At 34.3% G+C, this 13222-nt stretch overlaps 1 protein-coding gene across 1 annotated transcript in view; it reads right to left on the bottom strand.

Annotated features, from left to right (window-relative positions):
* The window catches only part of LOC146997051 (uncharacterized), a 64932-nt gene that overhangs the window by 34422 nt on the left and 17288 nt on the right, over window positions 1-13222 (bottom strand). The window lies entirely within an intron of this gene.

Consider the following 13222-nt stretch of genomic DNA (forward strand, 5'->3'; position numbering starts at 1 on the left):
TTTACAAAAATACGCATCATATTTAGTATTATTAGTCACATGCGAAAATTATGAAAATGGTCCTTAATAAATAGCAGTAAAATATTATATAGTTTCCATAGATTTTAAGTATATTTAACTCCTGTCCGGGCAAATCCCCCCCAGCGGCCGTCTGTTTTTCGTAGCGTGTAATGTTGTTTTCTCTGTACATAACTTTTCCATACATGACTTTCGTAGTGGATGAATGTCAATGAATATTAAGTAAAATTATAAGGAAATAAAGCTTAATGGAATATAATATCTCTGCTTATTTCTAACAGCAGGATAATTTGATAACATCTGATCCAGGCGGTCCACTCCTCCCATTTTGTTATTGTAATCTTTTACAATTATTGGTTTTTTTACGGTTCTTTTCAGTGTTCCAACATCAATCATCGAGTTATTATGGACTGTACTCATCAAACGTATATCCTTCGTGTCTTTCCAATTCACAACCTCATTTTTTTCACTTTTTCTGCTCAGTAGACGTTGAAACCATCTCTCACTGTCTTGTATCTTATGTAAAATGGCGCGAATATTCAAAAAACCCAGGGCCAATTCGATTAGAAATAGAATACCTGATTAGTACTACTCTCTAAGAGGTATTAGAACAAACAAAAATAAAAACTCAAACAAGTGAACATTTAGAAAGCGTTTTAAACGTTTAAAAGTTTTGAAATATAGAAGAACGCTTGTAGCGCGTTACGGCTGCCCTGCGGAAGTTTCATTTGAACGCGCTAGACACGTTACGGACGACGAAGAGGTTAAGTAAAGTTTTTGGGGGGTTGATTAGTTTCCAATGATAAGCTCTGCCTTTTGCTTCAGGGGTGTTGGAACCCCAAAATCTTCAAAAAAATTGTAATTTCGGGTTTTTGCATTTTCAAATTCTCTACACTTTTATCTTTCTAAAAATACCATTCTTTAATTTCTATGAAAATTAGAACTGTAAAAAAATATAGTTTTAATTTGTCATCTACTGCTTTGATCAATGAGCATTTTTACATAAAAACGCGTTTTTCTCCAAACGTGATTTTTTTATACTCGATGTACCTTTTCTCAGGAACTACTGCTCACAGGTATCTAAACTTTTTATGGCTTATTTATTAGGTTTCCTAATATTTACTAAAATGAGCTTTTTGCAATAAACTTTAAAAAAAATTTTTTTAATATTTTTGTGTGAGAAAAGTGCTAAATTTTACTATGCCTAACAAAATATTCTGTAATTTACTCTAAAATTCAAAATGCTTCAAAAGCTCATTTCAGTATAATCAGATAGGTATACTTTAATTACAGAAAAAATTTCAAGCTTGTATCTACAGCAGATTTTGAGAAAAGGTACATCGAAAATGGCCAATTTAACATTGTCGGTATAGGGGTCTCTGATACCCCTTCAGCAGGCGATTGAAGGTGAAATACTTCAAAAATGGTTTTTAATAATCAAAAGAATAAAAATAATAATTGACCTTCTGAAACCGAAATTCGAAGTATTAATAGCTTTCTGAAGCTCTTATATAACAAGAACAGCATCACCTAATTCACACCCTCAGCATTAGAACCAGGTCTTTTTAAGAAGAGTTATGACTCGGGAGAGAAGGATCATTTTAGAATTCTGGAAAGAACACTTAGAAATGTAAGCCCTATTTTGAGAAAGTAATTAAAGCCGTCAGTAGCCATATTCTATTAATACTCATTCTTCTTAAGAGTTTCTTAAAGTATTTTTAACACCTCTACTGTTTGCTTATGTGACAGAAAGTATAAGCTGAATGATCTATTTCATCATCTGAACAGAAGATAACCGCTAATAGGTTTGGTTGATTTGGCACAGCACGCTAGGCTAAGGAATGCCTCCATGGAGAACTTTCTAAGAAAACTGACTTGTATACACGTTACACATGGAAAAAAACTACGAATGCACCCATGCAGCCAGCACGTTCGCCTAGAATCGAACCCAGGTCGAATTACCAGTGCTCAGCGACTTTAGCGCTTGTGGGCAGAACGTTAATAATTACAGTTCCTTATATCTGTATTTAAAAAATGAATACAAAATTCAAAGAATGAGCAATAGCAAATGATATAACTCCTATGTTCTCAAAAGAATGAGCAATAACAAATGATATAACTCCTATGTTCTCAAAAGAATGAGAAATGTCAATGCTCCATATGCAGTCAGACTTCTTGAGAACTAGCTGCATATGCTTGCTCTTTCTCGAAATCCGAATGCTTAAAAATACACGAGCCCACCAGCGGCCGAGCGGTAAAGTCGCTGAACACTGGTAGTTCGGTCCGAGGTTCGAATCCCGCGAACGGGCTGGCTGCATGGTTACTGCTTGGCTGCAGCTCTTATACACGTTACACGTGGTTTTACCCATGTGTAACGTGTATAAGAGCCAGATTCCCTTAGAAAGTCCTCCACGAAGGCATCCCTCCCCTTAGGCAGATAGCCCTCGAGGCTTTGCCGTAATTAAATAACCTAACCTAACATAAAAATGCACAAAAAGTGCTTTGCATAAACTGGGTTATGTAGATACACACATAGTTCTTGTACATTAAGCTTCGTTCAGACGGGGGGCGTAAAGGGCATAAGTGGTTAAAGCCCAGCTCCGTTGCCAAGGCAACCAGTCTGTGCTACGTCACAAAATCTGGTTTAGGGCTCGTGGCATAGGGTTCAAAGATTTCAACTTTACGCCAAGGATCAAGGATCAAGGAAGTGCAATTTACGGAGTTCATAGGCAATTACGCCTTTACCTCCACATCTTCAAAGGAAATTAAATCATCCGAAAGAGGGGATTGTCAAATAGGGTAAAAATTTTGATAAGCCGAATGACTTGGAGTAAGTGCCTTCACACTGAGTCAGAAAAAGGCAAAAAACTCAGAAGGTCTTAATTTTGCGCCGAAAAAGGGCCAGAATAATTTAGATAGGGGCAGCCATAAAAATTTTGACTAGAAAAATAAAAGGTGAAGTTTCCTTGAACCTTGATAATCATTTTCTTTGCATACGTCAGATGAAGAATACGCAGGGGAATTCCGATGCGCGTTCTTCGAGGTGGGAGGGAGGGGGGAACCTGTTTACAGGTCGAAAAAGTAGTTCTGCCAGTGATCAGCTGGGAGGGAGAAGTTTCATTTTTGACCGCTATTCAATGCGGTTTTTAAAAGCCAAAAGGACGCTGTTAAGCGCCTAAGAAAGTTCCTTTTTAAAGGAAGAGAGAAGTTAAAGTTTAAAAAGTCTTTTTCAGTTGTATTGCATTTGATAGATTAAAGTATGTTAAATCAGTCCTATTTGACTGTGATGTTTCTTATTAAAGAAACGTTAAAGGAGGTTCCTCGAGTTAATGCCGTGTGCATTAAAGAACTTTAGAGGCGGGGGGGGGTTAAGGAACGAGAGGTAGTTATTCACGTGGCTATCAGTGTGCTCATACGTGGCCTTCGAGATTAGATGGCCTGGTCAGCTGCAGAATCACGTGATTTGACGTCACGTAAGGCGTCTGAACTTTCACCCTTCGCACTGCATTGTGTGGACACTGCAAGCGAAGACTTCTTATTACATTGATTGCGTGCTGTATATTTTTATTATTCGTGTCTTTTTTATTGCTAAATTTAAGTAATGTTGTTAAGGATATTTTCTTTTTTAAATTGAGATTACTAGTTAACTTATTTGTTAACAAGAATAACGATCGACGTCTACGTAGAGCTGTCTTCATCATGCCTGCACGATGTTGCGTTCCAGCATGCAAATCTAATTACGATGGCACTAATGAATATTTATCAGTATTCAAATTTCCAAAAGATACAGTAAAACGGGATTTATGGATCAAAAAATTCCAAGGAAAATTTTTTTTCAAGTGATCGCAGATGAATTCAATGTGAAAAACATTTCGAAAAGATGATATTATTCGCTATGATTATTTACCAACAAACGAAGGTACTTTTATTCAGATGTGTAGAGGGCATCCTAAATTAAATAACTATGCTTACCCATGCATTTTTTTCTGGTTGTCCAAAATACTTATCTGAAAGTCCAACCCCTCAGAGGATGAGCAGGGAGGAAAAAAGAGCTAAGATGGAGAAGCATATTTTTAATGAATTTTTGAGAAAGGACAACATAGCATCATTTGAGGATTTTTCTTCTACGTTACCAAATAAATTAAATATTTCAAATACTTCAAATATTATTTTACACAAATCTGTTGCTGGTAATTATATTTTATTGCTCAGTTTTCATCCATATCCTAAAATTAAAAAAGTATCTTTGTATCGCTTCATATAGATGTAGCAGATTATCTAGGAGATAAAGTTGTTCCAGTTGAAAGTAAAGAAGAACCAGTAAAGAAGTTGAACAGCATTCTTTACTGGTCAAACTTACCGAGATATATGTACAAAACATTAACATGTTTGATGTTCATGAAACTTGTTTAATGTGTGGAATTCCCTTTTCTAGCAGATTAAAAAAAATAATGAGCACCGTTTCAAATATTTGTTTAAACAATTATACTAAAGTTCTTCAAAATAATATGCATACAAAAATCGATGAAAGGAAACTTTAAAAAATCAAGAATCCGTGATGAAAAGATATGCGTATGTAAATGACATTGTTTTATTTTTTAAAAATAGTGTACTAAATATGATGCAGTTCAAATATATTTTCAATAATGTATCTTTAAATTTATTAATCATTTTGCTGTTTCCTTATTATTTGATAATACTTCATAATTTTTCAAAATAAATTATCAATTGCGATTAATTATTGCTTCAGTATACTAGTACAACTTGCACAGTATTTCCTAATTAGACAGAAATGATGGTCTGTTCTATGTATAGTTGTTTTGAGGTTTTCGTTGGCAAATTTATTGATTTTACGCTTTTGTGAAACATTATATGGATGGCTTTTATTTGTAAATGTATTATTTATTATGCATCTACATATAACTAATAATGTAAATATTATTAAATGATGTAAATATTCTTATAATTATTGCTATAGATAACATATAAATATGTAAAAATTATTCGTTTTCTGTAATGTTGCAGCAAAATTGTAATTTATTTAATTTACGAAGTTTTGAGATTTAAATTTTTTCTGTGGCTTTTCTGTTCATTTTATTAGATAGTAATTTAAATGAATTAAAAATACATTTGCATAATGTTTGGAAGCTCCGAAATATTTATAGTTTTAAGGAAAAAATTATTTCTTATGTCTTTTAATTTGCTAAATTATATTTACATTTGTTAGTGAATTATTTATATTTCTAAATCTTTTCATTCCTTTCATTCCTCTCCTTCTCAAACTGTAAAGACATTTTTTATGTTAATAAATAACAGCCTTTTTATTTACTTATTTCAATACTTTCTTTTTTGAATGTATCCTAACAAATTATTACAATACAGTGTAAAAATAATGCACGAGATAACCTAAAACATGGCATAGAAAATTTCGTGAATATTTCTTAAAAAATAATATTCATTAAGTTATTAATTTTAACTGCAAATGAATATACGACCTTTTATATACGTTTTCAAGTCTCTGGAAATTTAATTATTATGCATTATTAAAAACAAAACACTCTAAACATCGAACGAAACGCTCGCATTCAAATCTGAAGCAAAGAAAGTCACGGAAGAATCGGACGCCTTTCGTGACGTCACTAGTAGCTAACCAGGCCATGTTATCTCGAAGGCCACGGCTCATATCTAGCCCGTTTAAATGGCAGAGCTGAATATTCCCTGTTAAGAACCGCTCTGGGTCTTTTTCGGGAAGAAGCAACAGCAGGATCGTATACGGGTAGCATATGAAGCACAGGATTTGCAACACGTTGAATATTTTTGAAAACTTTTTCCGAAAGTCGCTGTATATAGCGATTAATGGGCATAATTTTGAGGTCGTTATGAATCTCTTCGTTCCGTACAAACCACGGAGCTTTTAGAATTTGCCGAAGCATTTTAGATTGAAAAATTTGGACATGTTTTCAGTTAGTCAGTGCACATGGGCCCCATACGGGACACGCATACGTAAGAACCGGCCTAATCATTGATTTGTAGAGCAAGATTTTGTTGTCAGTTGACAGGTCGCTATGACTAGCTAAAAGGGGGCGTAGGGCGGTTTTGACAGCTGTCGCACCCGCTATGATTTTGCGGATGTGAGGCTGCCAAGTTAATTTTGAGTCTAGTAAAACACCTAGATATTTGTAAGAAGAGACCCAGGGAATGGGTTCACCGAAGAGCATTAAATTAGGTAAATTTGGGATGTTTCTTCGGATGAACATAGTGGCAGCACATTTTGCGACATTAATTTTGATTTTATACAGACCGAGCCAGAGTTCTAAGGTCGAAAGGTAACTCTGCAATTGTGAGATTACCTGGAGGGTGTTGGAGTGTTGTGAAATGATGGCAACTTTACGCCGAGTTTGGGATAAGCGTTGACCAATCAGAGCGAAGCTAAAACGAAGCGGCGTTCTACAGAAGATTTCGCTGTCACAAAACAAGCAGAGCGAAGGCGGGAAATCAATCGAGCAGGAGAACAGCGCCGGAAAGTTGTAGACACAACCACGCATGCGCAAATTTAGCTTCTCTCGTTGGCCACGCCTTACACTCCGTTCTCGCAGCGGTGAACGGAACTCTCGTATTTTATGCCCTTATGACTATGCCTCTATGCCCTTTACGTCGCCGTCTGAACGTAGCCTTACGGTTATTAAAATTTTTTTACTGTAAAAAATCACTCAAAATGGGTTAATTTAAACGGTAATTTATTTTTCATTCCTAATTTACTTCTGAAATCTCTAACTCTTGCTAAATCATGTAAGCAAAAGTATATTAGAGTTCATGTATTTCAGAGTATTTAATCATGTATTTCAGAGTATTTAATCATGTAAGCAAAAACTAAATCATGTAAGCAAAAGTATTTTAGAGTTAATCCTGCCGACAAATACAGATTTGAAGTCATGCCGATGGCTCCATACTTATTTGATTCAATGAGAAACTGGCCCACACTACCGGGCGACCAGTAAAGTCACTGAACACTGGCAGTTCGGACCGAGGTTCCAATCCGTTGAACGGTCTGCCTACATGTGTTCGTGGTTTTTCTCCTGTGTACCTTATATACGAGCCAGTTTTTCTTAGAACGTCCTTCACGAAGACATCCCTCCCCTCCCAAATAGCCCTCGATCTTTGCCATAATGAAGTAAACCAAAACCAAACCAGTGAGAAACTTTAGATGTGGTCAGGCTATTTGGCGACAACATTTTACTTAAAATGGAACTGATTAAATTTCAATTACGTATAATACTCATTCCAGCTTATGCTCATAATATTCTAATTTGGTTTGTCTAATGAAACAAATGCATATATTTTCGGTTTTGAAGCAATTATCTGTTGGCAACTTCTACTCATTTGCATATTCTTGATATATTCAATTGCTAAAGAATGTTAGGTGTTTGCCAACATCTTCTAAATGTCAGAACAAAAATTCCTGTGTTCTCAAAGGGTTTCGTGACTCTTTTAGCGTGAAAATAATACCTACGTTACTCACTTCTGAGGAGCAGATGAATAAAAAAATTAAGCGAGTTGCTTGTATGTTTGCTACACATGAAAATTTTCCTTTTGCTACCAGAATTGTGTTTTATACCCTAAGAGCGCAAAATGTTTCACTGTTCGTTGTTGTGAAATCTCCGCGTTAAGTTGAATATTTATGTAACTCGGCTACAAAAATCTCCACAAGTTGTGACTGTTTGCAAAGTATGTTGCTTGATAAGAGTAAGCATTCATGGCAAGATGTTGTATTCTTATCATTAGCAACAGAATAGCCGTATGAACAATGAACTAAAAAGTGTGGTAAATTATCGATGAACAGAAAATAAATTAGATGCAATTATTTATCTTAAAATCTTGTTCAAAAATCGGAAATTCTAGCTGATAATTAGAACCCAACTTACCTCATATTAAGCATTGCCGACCAACGGGCGAGCGGTAAAGCTGAATACTGGTAGTTTGGCCCGGGTTCGAACCTGGCGAAGGTCCTGCATGGTCATTTTCGTGTTTTTGTCCATGCGTAACATGTATACGAGCCGGTTTCCCTTAGAATGTTTTCCATGAAGGCATCCCTCCCCATAGGTCGCCGCTTTTTTGGATGGCACAGACTGTCCTTTCACCTTCATACATTTATACATCTCAGGGATGTAAAGTTGTCAATAATGAAACAAAAGCAGCGCTATTTAAAAATTTATATTTACACCATTGGCCGGTAGAATCCCCGAAAACAAATTTGCAAATTGAAAGAAAAAGTAAACATTTTTAGTATGAAAATAGAAAAAGGATATGAATTTCAGATGTAACATGCCTTCATTTTTCCAAGATAACCTTTATTTTGAGTATTTTTATATATTTGCCAAATGCGTTTAATTTGCCACACAATGATTTGAAACAGAGTAACGCACAAAAATAAACAGAATGAAATCCAAAATTTTTTTAACCATTAATTACTTTTAAAACCTTCCTTTTTAAACTCCGAGATACAAATTTTTCATTAAAAATGGTAAAAACTTGCAGCAGTACACTAACGTTTTGTGTTAGTGGTGGGAATGGGGTAATAAAAAATCTGATGTGTACACCACATGACTTCCTTGTACAGAATATTAAATTATACGCATTTTTTATTGCATTTCATTTAAACTTATTGGATTGAATTAAATCTACTTCGCCGACAGCGCATAAACCACAATAGAATAAATGCACTCTAGTATTTGTTTACCATAGCGACAGTCTGGCGCCAGGTTCACTTAATAGTATTATATTTCGTTGATATTAAACTCAGAATGCACAAAATTTACATTATTTGAAAAATTATCTAATCGTTGCCACATGTTCTATTCAAATGCTATAATAAACTAAAACGATGTATAAAAGAAATTAAGCAAACAAAACAAAAAGGAAAACAGTTTTTCACAGACGATTGAATATTTCTCATTCAGTTAATTGAGTTCTCACTTCGCGACAAGGTAAAAATACGTAAAAACGCAAAATATCTGTATTAAAAATTACGAAGTAAATCCTAAAAACTTATTTCCTCGAAAAAATTCCGGAAAGGATTAAGCATGATTTAATTCGCAACAATAAATGAAGGCGTAATCTTCGTTGTTGCGAAGCTAAATTTCTCTAGATTGGCAACAAATCCACTATTCTGCTGTTTCAAATGTAAACAAGCAATGGCCGCTATCAAAAAAATTCTTAGGCTTAGCGGCACTTAAACAACTTTAAAATTGTTCATAATTCTAAAAATATTGCATACAGATTTACTAAAGACATAAAAATGTTAACCGACAGATAAGAACAACATAATTCAATCATTTTTAAAGCAAAAAATTTACAAACATATAAGAGTAAAGAAACCTAGATCACTGCGCCGGGTAGCAGAGTAGATATATATATAAATATATTTATATTCGTTTAGTGCGGCCGATTGCAACCAAAATACGAGGTTCGCATCTACATGTTATAGCAGTCCTATATGCAATATTTCAACGTTTTGAGGCTACTCGTTTTTGAGTTATGCGAGATACGTACGTACGTACATACGTTCGTACAGACGCCACGAAAAATTCTCTTCAGAATTCATTTTAAAGCGTTTTTATAATTTTTTGGAGGAAAAGAGTCTTTTATTCTGTCCTTACGTACAGATGTCACTCAAATATATCGTTTAATTGCATTCGATAGCGGCCAGAATGGATATTTTCGTTGAAATATGCTGCCTGAAACTTTCCGCAATTACAATACTTCCTTTTTACTTCGTACAAGGAAGTAAAAAGCTTTACGTTATCCTTTCATTCAGTTCCACTGAATCGATGTGCCTGTATGTTACATTTCTTTACAAGTAGCTAAATCCCAACACATTATCCGTTCATACATTAATACGTTAAAATCACGACATGCCTTGTCAATGGCACAACTAAAATGTCTCTGAAAGTAATAAAAAGTAATCAAACGTTCAGATTAATTATAAAGTAAGTGTTATTTTCCTCTAAATATTAATCCATACATGGGATGTCCTTTTACCTGGTAAAAGTTAAGTAACCCTAAAATCCCTAACAGACCTGAAGCATATTATCGTTATGTCTGAAAGTAATTACAGAGTCTAATAAGGGTTTAAATAAAAGATTTTTATTTAATCTAAAGTAATTGTGCGCTCTTGTGCTAACAAAATTAACCGCAGCTTTTGGTGATACAACTAAACAACAGTCAAACATTTTTTTTTTTTTTAAAATTACACTCATTTTCAAAGACTACCCAAATTAAATCTTAATTTAATCCGGAAACTGCAGTTTAAATTCTATCTGATAAATTTGCATTCTGAAGATGTTATATTAAAAAGAATAGACTCGGTGACTTCATGAAATACCTTTTTGTATGAATTAGCTGTAACCTTGTCTCTTTTGCTCTATATTACATTATACATACATATATACCTGTATACATATATTTTATAGAATCGTTTGGAAGTGATAGTTTGTTCTGAAACTAACGCTCGTTTTATTCTATTTCCAGTAAAATTTGGTGTCTAAGTACATAAATAAAGTCTAAAAATTCAATTTAAAGGGGTACTTTATTGTCAATTGTTCCAGAAATTTTTAGAAATACAAAAATCTTTAGAGATATAATAGTAAGTAATTTTTGGTAGTTTTGGATATAAATTTTTATAGGTTTAAATGTAATTTAACGTGCCATCTTGGAACTGGTCAGTTTAAAAAATAATAACCATACACATTTATCACAGCATTTATTCACAGTAGTCTCTTCTCCGCACAGTAATAAAAGTAAAATAACCATCAATTGGCTTACACATTAGAAAAATATGTTGAAACTTCCCATATTTTTTCAGGGTACTTATAATTCTCTTTTATAAAGCAACATCAGTTTATCCAGAGATACATATGTAAATATTTTATAAATATACGGTTTGTCTCACGTGCTGATTTTTCAAAAAATATTGCTGACAATACATAATATTGTTAATTACTACTTTTTACTTTCTTGTACGAAGTAAAGAGGAAATATTGTAATCGCGAAAAGTTTCAGGCAGCATATTTCAACGAAAATATCCATTTTGACCGCTATCGAATGCTATTTAACGATGCATTTGCTTGACATCTGTACGTAAGGACAGAATAAAAGACTCTTTTCCTCCAAAAAAATCATAAAACTGTTTTAAAATGAATTCTGAAGAGAATTTTTCGTGGTGTCTCTACGTACCAGTACGTACGTATCTATCTCGCATAACTCAAAAACGAGAACGTTGAAATTTTGTATATAGAACTGCTATAACATGTAGATGCGCGCCTCGTATTTTGGTTACAATCGGCCGTATCAAACGTACATAAACATATTCATATATATATAATATCCACTCTGTTACCCGGCTCAGTGATCTCAGTTTCTTTACTCTTATTATGTTTGTAAATTGCGCATTTTTTGCTTTAAAAATGATTGAATTATTGCTAAAGGTTTTTATGCTTTGTAGAATTATCAACAATTTAAAAGCTATTTAAGTGAGGTTAAGCCTAATTTTAAAATAACATGGCGGACAAATTTGTTTACATTTGAAATAGCAGAATAGTAGATTTCTTGCCTGTCTAGAGAGACTAAGCTTTGCAACAACAAAGATAACGCCTTCATTTATTATTGTGAATTAAATCATGCTTAATCCTTTCTGGAATTTTTCGAGGAAATAAGTGTAGAAAATTTACTTCATATTTTTTAATACAGATATTTTGAGGTTTTATGTATTTTTGCCCTGTCCCGAAGTGAGAACTGAATTCATTGAATGAGAAATACTGAATCGTCTGTGAAAAACTGTTTCTTTTTTGTTTTGTTTGCTTAATTTCTTTTATACATCGCTCTAGACTTATTATGGTATCTGAATAGAACATGTGGCAACGATTAGATAATTCTTCAAATAATGTAAATTTTGGGCAGTCTGAGTTATATTATGAACGAAATGTAACGCTGTTAAGTAAACCTAGCGCCAAAGTGTCGCTATGGTAAACAAATATAGTGAATTTAAAGATTGAATTTATTCTGTTGCATCTTATGCGCTGTCGACGAAGTAGATTTAATTCAATCCGATAAGCTTAAATGAAATGCAAGAAAATATGCGTATAATTTAATATTCTGTACAAGGAACTCATGTAGAGTACACATCAGATTTTTTAAATTTAGGCTAATAATATCTGCTGGGTTTAATATAAGAAAAGCAGTATCACAAAGCATATAAATTCAATTATCATTTTAATACGTTTCTATTGTTAAATCAAAACTACAGCTGGAAAAAGAGAAAAAGAGATGTTACTTAAAATTATTTTGAATACCTTTATCTAAAACCTATTATCCACGCAAAACCAGCAACAGACTGACAGCCATATGGGCTTTCGTATTTAAAATTTAAAGCAGTTGCCGTGGTTATAAAATAATTATTTCAAGACGTACCTTTGATTTTACTTCTAGTAATGAGGTGCAGAAGTGTAAATAGATATGAAATTTAGTAAGCCTCACTTTTTCCAAAAGTTGTCAAACGTAATATGGTTTGGTTTGGTTTTGGTTTATTGAGATTATGGCAAAGCGCACTAGGGCAATCTGCCTAAGGGGAGGGATGCCTTCGTGGAGGACTTTCTAAGGGAAACTGGCTCGAAAACACATGGGGAAAACCACGAAAACACCCATGCAGCCAGCCCGTTCGCGGGACTCGAACCTCGGACCGAACTACCAGTGTTCAGCGACTTTACCGCTCGGCCGCTGGTGGGCTCAAACGTAATATGAAAAATAAATCTATTTACCAGCGCCCAAACGATTAATATCATTGAAACCCGGTGTTTCCATTTGGGTCTTCTTCCCGGTGAACAAGTTACATCAGAAAATGTTCACGTTTTTTTTTTTCTACTTGTAAAATAAACACAAACCAGTTTACCTGAAAAAGCCCATCAGGGGGCCATCCGTCCCTTAGAGACGCAAGTAGCATGAAAATGGGCGTTCTGCATCAGGAGGGTCAGAGGGTCAGGGGGCGTGGTCAATGACGTCACACAGAGGGCGGGGCCAAAGGCAACGTCATCACACTAGGAGGCGTGGTTTCGAGTGGAGTTGAGTTGTTGGTAGACTGCTGATTGAGTTGTAGACCTCCTGCTTTTCATTTAAAGTTAGTTTTTTTATATTGGCAACGGGAAATATTTTC

The sequence above is a fragment of the Stegodyphus dumicola genome, chromosome 5 (genome assembly GCF_044657685.1).
Source record: "Stegodyphus dumicola isolate Sdum_Otavi_A_Nest chromosome 5, ASM4465768v1".
In the NCBI taxonomy this organism is placed as follows: domain Eukaryota; kingdom Metazoa; phylum Arthropoda; class Arachnida; order Araneae; family Eresidae; genus Stegodyphus; species Stegodyphus dumicola.